The 10,545-nt window shown below is 41.5% G+C and overlaps 1 protein-coding gene and 1 pseudogene across 1 annotated transcript in view; both read right to left on the bottom strand.

Moving 5' to 3' along the window:
* Xk (X-linked Kx blood group) overlaps positions 1-10,545 on the bottom strand; it is a gene marked incomplete at its 5' end in the record, with an annotated part of 48,928 nt that overhangs the window by 33,048 nt on the left and 5,335 nt on the right. The gene's annotated exons all lie outside the window — the stretch shown is intronic.
* LOC125614080 lies at positions 34-3,057 on the bottom strand (annotated as a pseudogene).

Below are 10,545 nucleotides of genomic sequence, written 5' to 3'. Positions count from 1 at the left end.
AAAAAAAAAAAAAAAAAAAAAAAAAAGTAGCAGTCATCTTTTTTGATGGCATATTGGACCCTTGTGGGCTGAGGGAGGAAGCTACTTCACATATGGAGGTTGGGGTGCTCCAGGGCCTGTGGGTCTGGAGTGGACCAACACTCCTAGCTTCCACGCACTTGCAAAGGCGAGACCCAGATCTGCTGTCATGCTGAGCGGATGCAAGAGTGAGCAGATGCTGGGAACATGGGCTGCCGCTCTGGCCATATGCCAAACAAGGGCGCATCTGGGCCTGTGTCCCCTGCAATGGCTCTCCCAGCCCACCCTCAGGTGACCATGTGAGTACAAGTACAACACAATGCTCTGGAATGTAGGTGACCCAAAGACAGATGAATCATGGGTCTCTATTGGGACTATGCAGTTGATAGTGGTTTGTGTCAACATCTTGTGTTCCCAGAGGGGAATGGCTGACCTGCTGGACTCGCATTCAGGCGGTACAGTTTGGATTAAAAACCAGCTACCAAATGGATCCCAACACCAACCTACAGCCCAGGAGGCCAGATGCCCACATGCCTAAATCCCTTTCTCAGTATTGACAGTGAGTTCTCTTTTTACAATAAAAAAGAGTAATATTGATTAGGAGTACCAGAAATTGCCTAAGTGGAAAAAGAAACTCTTTACATTAAATAAAACCTGGCTTCAGGCTGTGTCTGCACATGTACTGCACAGTGCAATGCACACTGACCAACTCATAGAGACAACTTCTGCCACTCAGGACCACATTTGCCACATGAGAGGAAAGTGAGGGTGGAGAGGAGGAAGTGAGGGGGTTGGGGGTTCTGGTTCACTTCTGGTTCTGGAGCTGATTGGACAGCCAGTCTAGTCTTTCATAGAGCCTGTCCCCACTGGTGGCACAGGTGGCCTGAATGTACAGTTCCTATAACATAGTGAGTGCAGCCCCAGCTTGTCTGTGATTTCGGCCACATTCACGACATTTGGGAGGTCCTGCTTGCTGGCAAACATTAGGAGGATGGTGTCCCAGAGCTCATCTTTGGCTCGCATCCTCACGAACTCCTCACAGGCCTGTTCACATGCTCTCCATCACAAAGATCAAGGCTTGGTGTTCTGGAAGTAGTGGTGCCAAATCTTTGGGCCACCCATGTCCCACAAAGTGAAGCTGATGTTCTTGTCCTCAATGGTCTCTACATTGAAAGCTATGGTGGGAATGGTGGTCACAATTTCGCCCAGCTTCAGTTTGTATAGAGTTGTCATCTTCCCTGCAGCATCCAGGCCCATCATGCACATTTCTTTTTTGCCAAAAAGGCCCGTGAAGAGGTTTGCAAAGATATTCCCCATCCTTGTGGGTGGTTGGAAGCGACACTGGCCAGAGTCCTCAGTGGTGGCTGCTCCAAGCCAGGTGTTGGTTTTGCTCCCACAAGATGGCAGTGCTGACAGTGGCCATGTCAGTGCCTCACAGTGCTTCAGTCTTTGCACTGTCTTCTGCCTCTGCAATCTTAAGGGCTCACCTAGGTAACTTCATCACAATCTCTTTACCTTCAAATTTTCTTTTGCCATATAAAGGAACATTAACAGGTTCCAGGGGTTAGAAACTAAATATTTTTGGGAGGGCATTATCCAGTCTACCACATCACCTATGTAATCCTGCCCCAATAGCAGAGATTCCAGATATGATCACAATGACACTGTTTTAGTCAGCTTTTGTGTCACTGTGAGTAAAAGACCTGACCAGAACAATTTAGAGGAGGAAAAGCTTATTTTGGCTCATGGTTTCAAAGGCCCATTCCATTTTTGACAGACTCCATAGGTCAGGGCCCCAGATGATACGGAACATCATGGTAGAAGAGCGTGGCTGAAGAAAGCAGCTCAGGATGTAGCAAACAGAAAGGAAATAGAGAGCTCTGCTCACCAAGGACAAAATGGGAACCCCAAAGACATGTACCCAGAGACCTATTTCTTCCAGCTATACCTTACCTGCCTATAGCTACCACCCAGTTAATCCACATCAATGGATTAATCCGCTGATTATATTGAGACTCTCATAACCTGATCATTTCACTTCTGAACATTCTTGCACTGTCTCACACAGGAGCTTTTGGGGGACACCAGATATCCAACCCATAATAGACCCTTTTCCCATGACATTATCAAGCAAATAATTATTCTTTTTCAAATAAAAGAAACACAAATTCTACATTTATGAGGATACTAAGAACTTTTGTATGTTTATCTAAATACTGTATTGTCACATTAATTAATAGGTAGCCAATCTACAAATATAAAGATTCATTTACTATACTTAGGCATCCATGATCCTATTTTTATTTTTAATTTTAAATCTTGGTACTGGGGACTGAACACAGGAATGCTTTACCACTGAGCTACATCCTCAGTCCTTTTTATTTATTTATTTATTTTTATCTTCAGATAGGATCTCTCTACATTGCTAAGGGTCCTGCTAAATTTCTGAGGCTGTCCTTGAGTTTGCAATCCTCCTGCCTCAGCCTCCTGAGCTGCTGGGATTATAGGTGGGTGCCAATGCACCTGGCTCATGATCGTATCTTAATCTCCTGGCAACCTTTCTATTTTTGCCTTCCAAAATCAAATTTAAAAAAAAAAGAAATAAAATTAAAACATTACAATATCTCTTTAAATGTTTTTATTAGTGCATTATAATTATATATAATAGTGGAGTTCATTTTGATATATTCATAAATGCATATAATATAATTTACTCCACTTTTAATTGCTAATATTTCCCTACATCATAATATATTTTGCACTTAAAATTGTGTTGGAGATTTTCCAGAGAAATCTTGGAAATAAAAAGATTTGTTCTTTAGAATTGTTTGTTCACCTTGTAAGTGATGTCAGAAAAATTAGCTTCATTTTCTGTGTTAGTATTGATGAGTTGTGTGGGAAAAAGGCAAAGCGAAGGAGGTGCTCAGCCTTCCCTAGAATAATTTGAACAGGCATATTATTAATGTAAATACAGAAGCCCTCTCTATCTTTGTGTTCTGCAACTGTGATTTGACCAAATGCAGATTGAAAACATTAGAAAAAAACTGTCTGTACTGAATACATACAAACTCTTTTTTTGTAATTACTCCATAAACAACCCAGGATAACAACTATTTACCAAGCATCTACATGTACTACACGTGATAAATCATCTAGAGATAATTTAAAATATAGGGAAGGGCCAGGTGTGGCGGTACATGCCTGTAGTCCCAGCTACTTGGGAGGCTGAGGCAGGCAGGAGGATCACTTGAGTTTAAGAGTTGGAGCCCAGACTGGACAACATAGCAAGACCTATCTCCAGAAAGAAAAAGTATAGGGAAAGGATATGCATAGGTTACATACAATATAATACCATTTTATAGAAGGGACTTGAGCATCCCCCAATTTGGGCATCTGCAGGAATCCTGGAATCAATCCCTCTTGGGTAGTGAGGGACAACTATATTTCAAAAGTTCTAGTTGGGGCTGGGGATATAGCTCAGCTGGTAGAGTGCTTGTTTCACATGCACAAGGCCCTGGGTTCAAACCCTAGCACCACAGGAAAAAAAAAAAAGTTCTAGGTTGTATGGGAAGTTCCTAGGGATTCGTCAGTACCCCTAACTACCATTATATATTTTTAATTATCAGGGTCCTTTTGGTGCTTTCCCTCGTGATATTAGGCAACAAAATTACAGTAATATCAGTCACCATCAGTACATTTCTAAAAATATTTGGTCACAATTTTCCTTCTTAAATTTTTAAAAAATATTTTTAGTTGTAGATGAACATAATAACTTTATTTTATTTATTTTTATGTGGTATTGAGGATGGAACCCATTGCCTCACACATAGTAGCCTACTACTACTGAGCCACAACCCCAGCCCTCCTTCTTAAATTTTATCAACACCTTCTACCAGTGATATTTATTTATTTATTGGTAATGGGGTATGTAACCCAGGGTCTTGAGCATACTAGGTATGCACTTATAGCACTGAACTACATCCCCAGTCTCACAAGTATGTTTGTTTGTTTGTTTGTTTTTGGTATAAGGGATTGAACTCAGGGGCACTCGACTACTGAGCCACATCCCCAACCCTATTTTGTATTTTATTTAGAGGCAGGGTCTCACTGAGTTGCTTAGCACCTTGCTGTTGCTGAGGCTGGCTTTGAACTCATGATCCTCCTGCCTCAGCCTCCCAAGCCACTGGGATTATAGGTGTGCACCACTGTGCCTGGCCTCACCAGTGATTTTTAATTGAAGATGCACATTAAATATTTCTTTGAAGCTTTATTAAAATACAGTTATCTAGAATCTACACTTCTTCAAAACTAGACCAAATAATTATGCTTATATAATTTGTTTAAAATGTTTTTGCTTTAGTTTTATTATCTTACTTTGCATGTCACAAAAAATTTCCCCTTCAGTTTTATTATGTTGGTCACACACTCCCTCATGACTGTTCTCTTGTGAAAACTGTCACAAGTCATTGGTGAACCACAGGCATTATAAGTTTCTGTCATCTCCACGTAGTTTTTAATGCATGCTGATGCTTCCCTAAGGGCCTACTATTAGCTACAGGCTAGAGATTTTTGTCTTCAACCAAGAAAGACTGTCTCAGAGCCTATGAAATAGGACAAGACCCCAGACAGTTCTGAGAAAAGGCTATTAGGCACAAGCTCCTCATGTTATCACATAACCAACTAACACCAAGTCACTAGTCAGGGTCAGAATTTCCAGAACAGCTTAATTGACAAAGTTAACACAAAATCCAGCAGAACAAGAGCTATGTTTACAAAGTCCAAACCAGTCCTTTTCTCCTCCCCACCCCTGCCTAAATAAACACATGAAAATTCTTGAGAGTGAGTTGTGATACGCTTTTCTAGAAATTCAAGAGACCCTAACACATCCATATTAAAGAGCTTTGTCTCTCCAGCAGAGACATCAAACAGTTTCTATCTAAAGGCCCTTTTCAGGATAAAGAGTCTCAACAATAGGTAGGAAGGCCAGGCTCTTGTTCCCACTGTGCCACCCACTTGCCATACGACCTTCACCAAGCTGATCACCGGTCTCTGGGCCTCAGTTGATAAATGGAGATCTTAAAAAAGAACCTTGTCCTCTGAACACCATTTACCCATTTTCTTTTTTTTTTTTATTGGTTGTTCAAAACATTACAAAGCTCATGACATATCATCTTTCATACATTTGATTCAAGTGGGTTATGAACTCCCATTTTTACCCCAAATACAAGTTGCAGAATCACATCGGTTACACATCCACATTTTTACATAATGCCATATTAGTGACTGTTGTATTCTGCTACCTTTCCTATCCCCTACTATCCCCCCTCCCCTCCCCTCCCACATTTTCAATAAAGATCTTTTCCTAGGAAAAAAACATAGTCTGGTAATCATATACCTCAGTCGGACCTCTGAAATTACATTATTATTATTATTATCGCAATTATTATCGACCATTATCATTATTTGCAGTACTGATGATTGAATCCAGGGGTGCTCTACCAATGAGCTACATCCCCAGCCCTTTTTATTTTTTATCTTGAGACAAGGTCTTGCTAAATTGCTCAGGCTGGCCTCGAACTTACTATCCTCCTGCCTCAGCCTTCCAAGTCTCTGGGATTTACAGATGTGTGCCACAATGCCCAGCTGAAATAATTTTTCAACTTCATTTTATGGAAACTGACAGGCCCCTCATACTGTAAAATGCACTAAGAGAGACCAGAACCCAGTCCTCCTCCCTCTCCTTTCACTATCTTGCCAGCAGGTGTCATGAAAAGTCCCCTCCACAGGTGAGTTGTTGCATTCTTTTCATCCTCATTTCAGAACTCAAATGTCTCATAATCACAGTAGTTAACCTGCCCCCTTGTTGCTAATTGGTTTCCTTAATAGCTTTTGCTTTAACAGAAATTTAGTGACATTTTCATCAGTGTTATTCTAAAGTTCAAAATGTAAAAAGGATGACTCTTTGGTGTTCAGGAAGACTCAGAAGGAAAAATGATACAAAATAAGGTCCTATTCACTACGTTTATTCAGATTTAAATTTATACTCATATGCCAGGCACAGTGGTACACACCTGTAATCCTAGTGACTTGGGAGGCTAAGGCTGGAGGATCACAAGTTTGAGACCAGAATAGGCAACTTATTGAGATCCTGTACAACTTAGTGAGACCCTGTCACAAAATAAAAACTAAAAGGGACTGGGGATAAAGCTCAGTGGTGAAGAGTCCCTGGGATCATTCCCAGTACAAAAAAAAAGAAAAAAAAAACTAAAATCATACTCAGAAGAATACAATAAAACAAAGGAATTATCCCAATCCATTCAAACTGTCATTTGTGGACTGATACTGGTCAATGAACTGTTTGTTACAGGTTGGAAACTGAGAATTGGCACAGAGGAATCTTTACTGCAATCTAATCTGGCTTTGTCACAAAATTTAAATGAGTGGTTTCATCTTCTTGAACAGGATATATATCAGTCCAGTGTTAACTTAGGTGACAAGTCAAAAGTGAGCTGAATCCTATTAATATGACCAGATGTTAGTTCACAATGAACTGGAACATGAAAACAAGAAAATTTTCTAATGCCAACCCTATATGAAAGATAGTTGGAGAAGCATTGCAATATACTACTCATTAAATTAGATAAGATTAAATAAGATCAATCAGCTTGAGGATTGTAGACCTAGAATTAATTTATTGTGGGAGTAATAAACTCAAGTGCCTATAGTGGACAGACAGTTGCTAAGTGAAGTGAGTCAGATATGGGACTCTAGGGAGGAGTGAGGACTTTGGCAAATCAAAGGCCCAGTCTTATTGGGGCAACAGCTGCTCATTTCTATCTGATTATAAACAAGTATAGGTTCATTTAGATTTTAAGAGAGGCTAGGAATCAAGACTTTCATGTAAAAAGTTCTTTTTTTTTTTTTTTTTTGGTATAAGGGATTAAACTCAGAGGCATTTAACCACTGAACCACATTCTAAGCCCTTTTACTTTACTTTTATTTTTATTTTATTTTGGTATCAGGGATTGAGCCCAGGGGTGCTTAACCACTGAGCGACATCACCAGTTGTTTTTAATTTTTATTTTGAGACAGGGTTTCACTCAGTTGCATAGGGTCTCACTAAATTGCTGAGGCTGGCTTTGAATTTGTAATCTTCCTGCCTCAGCCTCCTGAACTGCTGGAATTACAAATGTGCACCACCATGTCTGGCAGAAGTCCTTATTTTTTAACATTAATAGTTTGTTAATTTTCTTTTAAGCAACCTATTTGCAGACATAAGCTGCCACTTTGTAATGTGCACTTTAGAAAGGAATGTATTACAGGTGAGTAAAAGGACCCATTTATCTTCAATCCCATTTTGGCCACAACAGGCCCTTTCTAAAGAGGCAGACCATTTCCCTTTGGCCACATCCTGTAGGATCTGTCACATTCGGAATCAGGGACCAAGGGACTTTAAAACAACTCTGCTCCCAAAAGAATGATTTGGGTGGGAAGCCAGCCTAGATTCTAGGCCTTAAGTTCATGCCAATACCAAGCCAGTGCTACTCTCCAAGTTCCCCCCAAGCTAGATTCTTGTGCTCATCTATGCTCAGAGGTGATATTTTTTCTTTTAAAAGCAGATGGTTTACTCAAGAAATTATTTAAAATCTATTTTGTCCTAGGGGTTGTGAAGTAAAAAAAAAAAAAAAAAGATACTTAATCCTGATCTTGGGAACTTCAGTGTAGAAGATATCATCCACATATGTTGCTTCAAATATTCCAAATGAACTAATAACCACCAAGTTCTTGTCCCCAGGACTATATTTCAGAATGCCTCCTTGGTAACAGAAATGAGAACCTATCTCACAAAAGTCCTAAAATACCTAAAATGATGTTTTCTGCTGTGTGGATCCATGCCACACCCTGGCAGACCCTGACAATGATGTGACCACAGACCTGATTAGCAGCCTTCTTCTTCTCTCTCAGATTTCAGTGTTCCCTCTCCCAAAAGGGTACTGGTCACCAAAGGTGTCCTCTCCACAGGGCCCAAGCTACAGGGAACCTTTCCTCATGTTCCCCCACTCATCTTTCAAAAAGGCATAAAAGGCCTAAACTTAGGTGGGCTCATGCCTTCCCAAGGGCAACAGTTCTCTCTGCACCCCCTTTTCTTTGCAAACTTAGGTTTTCTTACACACATGGAAGGGGCATTTGGCTGAGTTCTGGATTAGCCTGCTGCCATGCTGGTCAGAGTCCCCATGTTTCCTGTGAACACCACAATCACAACTGAGCATAATACATAAAGGGACAGTAGTGTCCCTGCTGATCTTCCCAGGCCCCTTGACTCTGCAGAAGGCTTGCCAGCAAGGGCTCATTCAGGTTCAACCTCCAAACCCCTTTATTTTTTTTCAATTGGTTGTTCAAAACATTACAATGCTCTTGACATATCATATTTCATACATTTGATTCAAGTGGGTTATGAACTCCCATTTTTACCACGTATATAGATTGCAGATTCACATTGGTTACACATCCACGTCCAAACCCCTTTAAATACCATTCAGAGTCTAAAAGAGCTAGGTTCCTTACAAGAGTCACAGTGATCACTGGTGTCAACTACTGTGTGGACTGTAAGGTGATCACCTGACCACATTAAACCATTCATATGACATGGTTAATCCACTCACAATGGCTTCTCCTGACCTGAATGAATTCCTCTGCAATGCTGTCCTGAGAAATACCTAAGGAGCTGTTTTGGGATATAATAAGGAGCCAAAGCCATAAGTCAAATAAACAGCTTCTAAGAATCAGAGAGGTATCTAACCAACACAGCAAGATCTGAGTATAATGAGTACCCCTTAACATTGCCCATCTTAGAGGCACTCACTCTCCACAAAAGGACACAGGACTAGAAGAAACCCAGGCCCTGGACACTGAGATGTTTCACTGCAGGGAAGAGGGGGGCAATGGTGTCCCTACCATGTGATCAGCTGAAGGGGACCCTCCACCTGCAGTCGCTGGGGAGAGGCCTGCTTGTTACTTGCATGAGCAGTGCAGGAAGAGATGAACTTGGCCAAGGAGTGCTTCATGGCTCTACGTGGAATCACAGCTTTGTGGGGTGGACGTCCTGACAATGAGGTTTCTGCAAGTGTGAGGACCTGCGGGCATTATGTGGCAAGAAAGGCTTCTTGGGTTTCTACATGCACAGCATCCAAGGAGCCCTAAGCACAACTCTGACACTGTTTCCTTCATCTTCAGGCTGCTCCTGAAAATTAGCCAAAGGCCAAGCCAGGTGCTTCTGCTTCCACAGAGGCAGAGAGGGTGAGTCAGCACCAGGCACAGGGAGCACAGAGGAAACCAGAGTGTGGCCTGCCTGGTGTGTCCATTTCCTCCCATCTCCTTCCTCTGCATGGCACTCTCCTGTCTCTCCCCAAGGGGCAGCAGGGGGTGGTTGTCACAGCCAGTGGCCCTGTCATCCAGGAACCACCTGAGCACCAGGCCCAGCTGCTCCTTGGGGAAGCACATGTATTTGGCCCCCAATGGTTCTATGTTGCTTTGTGAAATACATAATCACTGACAGGTTAGGTCTTTCTTGTGAGATTGATGATGTTGTTTATATGGAATATATTAATAAGTACATTTTGATTTAAGTCAAATCTTTAAAAAAAACTTCATCTGAAAGCAAAAACATACTACACAAGTCTGCTCCTTCTACAAAGTGCTCCACCACTACAAACGGGGGTCCATGACTGCAACTGCTCATGTCAGGAACCTAGGAACCACTCAGCATCTCCTCTGCCTCACCTTCATATCTAATTAATTATCATGGTCATTCCACATCCACATTCTTAATATTGCTCCAATAATTCAGTCTGACTATTCCACTCTAAGCCATTATGACTGTCACCTTGGCAACCGTAGCAGCCCACTTACTGGTCTTCCTGTTTCTCCTTTCACTCTCTTCCAATCCATTTTCCAGAGTAATCAGTTTCTAAAAGTAAATCTGATAACAACACTGTGTTGCTGAATGCTCGTCAGTGCCCTCCCATTGCCTTTGGGACAAAGCTTGAAATCCTGGCATGCTTTTTCCTGATTTTTTCTCACCTGCCTTATCCGCTTTATGTGCCAGCTTTAATATAAACCTATGTTCTAGAAAGGTTTGTCTCATCTCCTAGGCTTGGTTAGATTCCCCCAATCTTCCCCTCACACTTTGCAGGATTTATTTGCAACAAAATGAATACATGATTCATTGTTTCATGTCTATTTATCCTATTCTAAGATGATAGGGCCTGCCCACCTTTTCACCACTTTATCCTCAGAGACCAGCACAGGGTCTGAAATGCAGAACATACTCAATAAAAACTCATTGCAGGGCTGGGGATGTGGCTCAAGCAGTAGCGCGCTTGCCTGGCATGCGTGCTGCCTGGGTTCGATCCTCAGCACCACATACAAACAAAGATGTTGTGTCCGCCGAAAACTAAAAAAATAAATAAATATTAAAAAATTCTCTCTCTCTCTCTCTCTCTCTCTCTCTCTCTCTCTCTCTCTCTC

The sequence above is a fragment of the Marmota marmota genome, unplaced genomic scaffold, assembly GCF_001458135.2.
Source record: "Marmota marmota marmota unplaced genomic scaffold, marMar, whole genome shotgun sequence".
NCBI lineage: Eukaryota > Metazoa > Chordata > Mammalia > Rodentia > Sciuridae > Marmota > Marmota marmota.
This window is presented reverse-complemented; position numbering and strand designations above follow the sequence as displayed.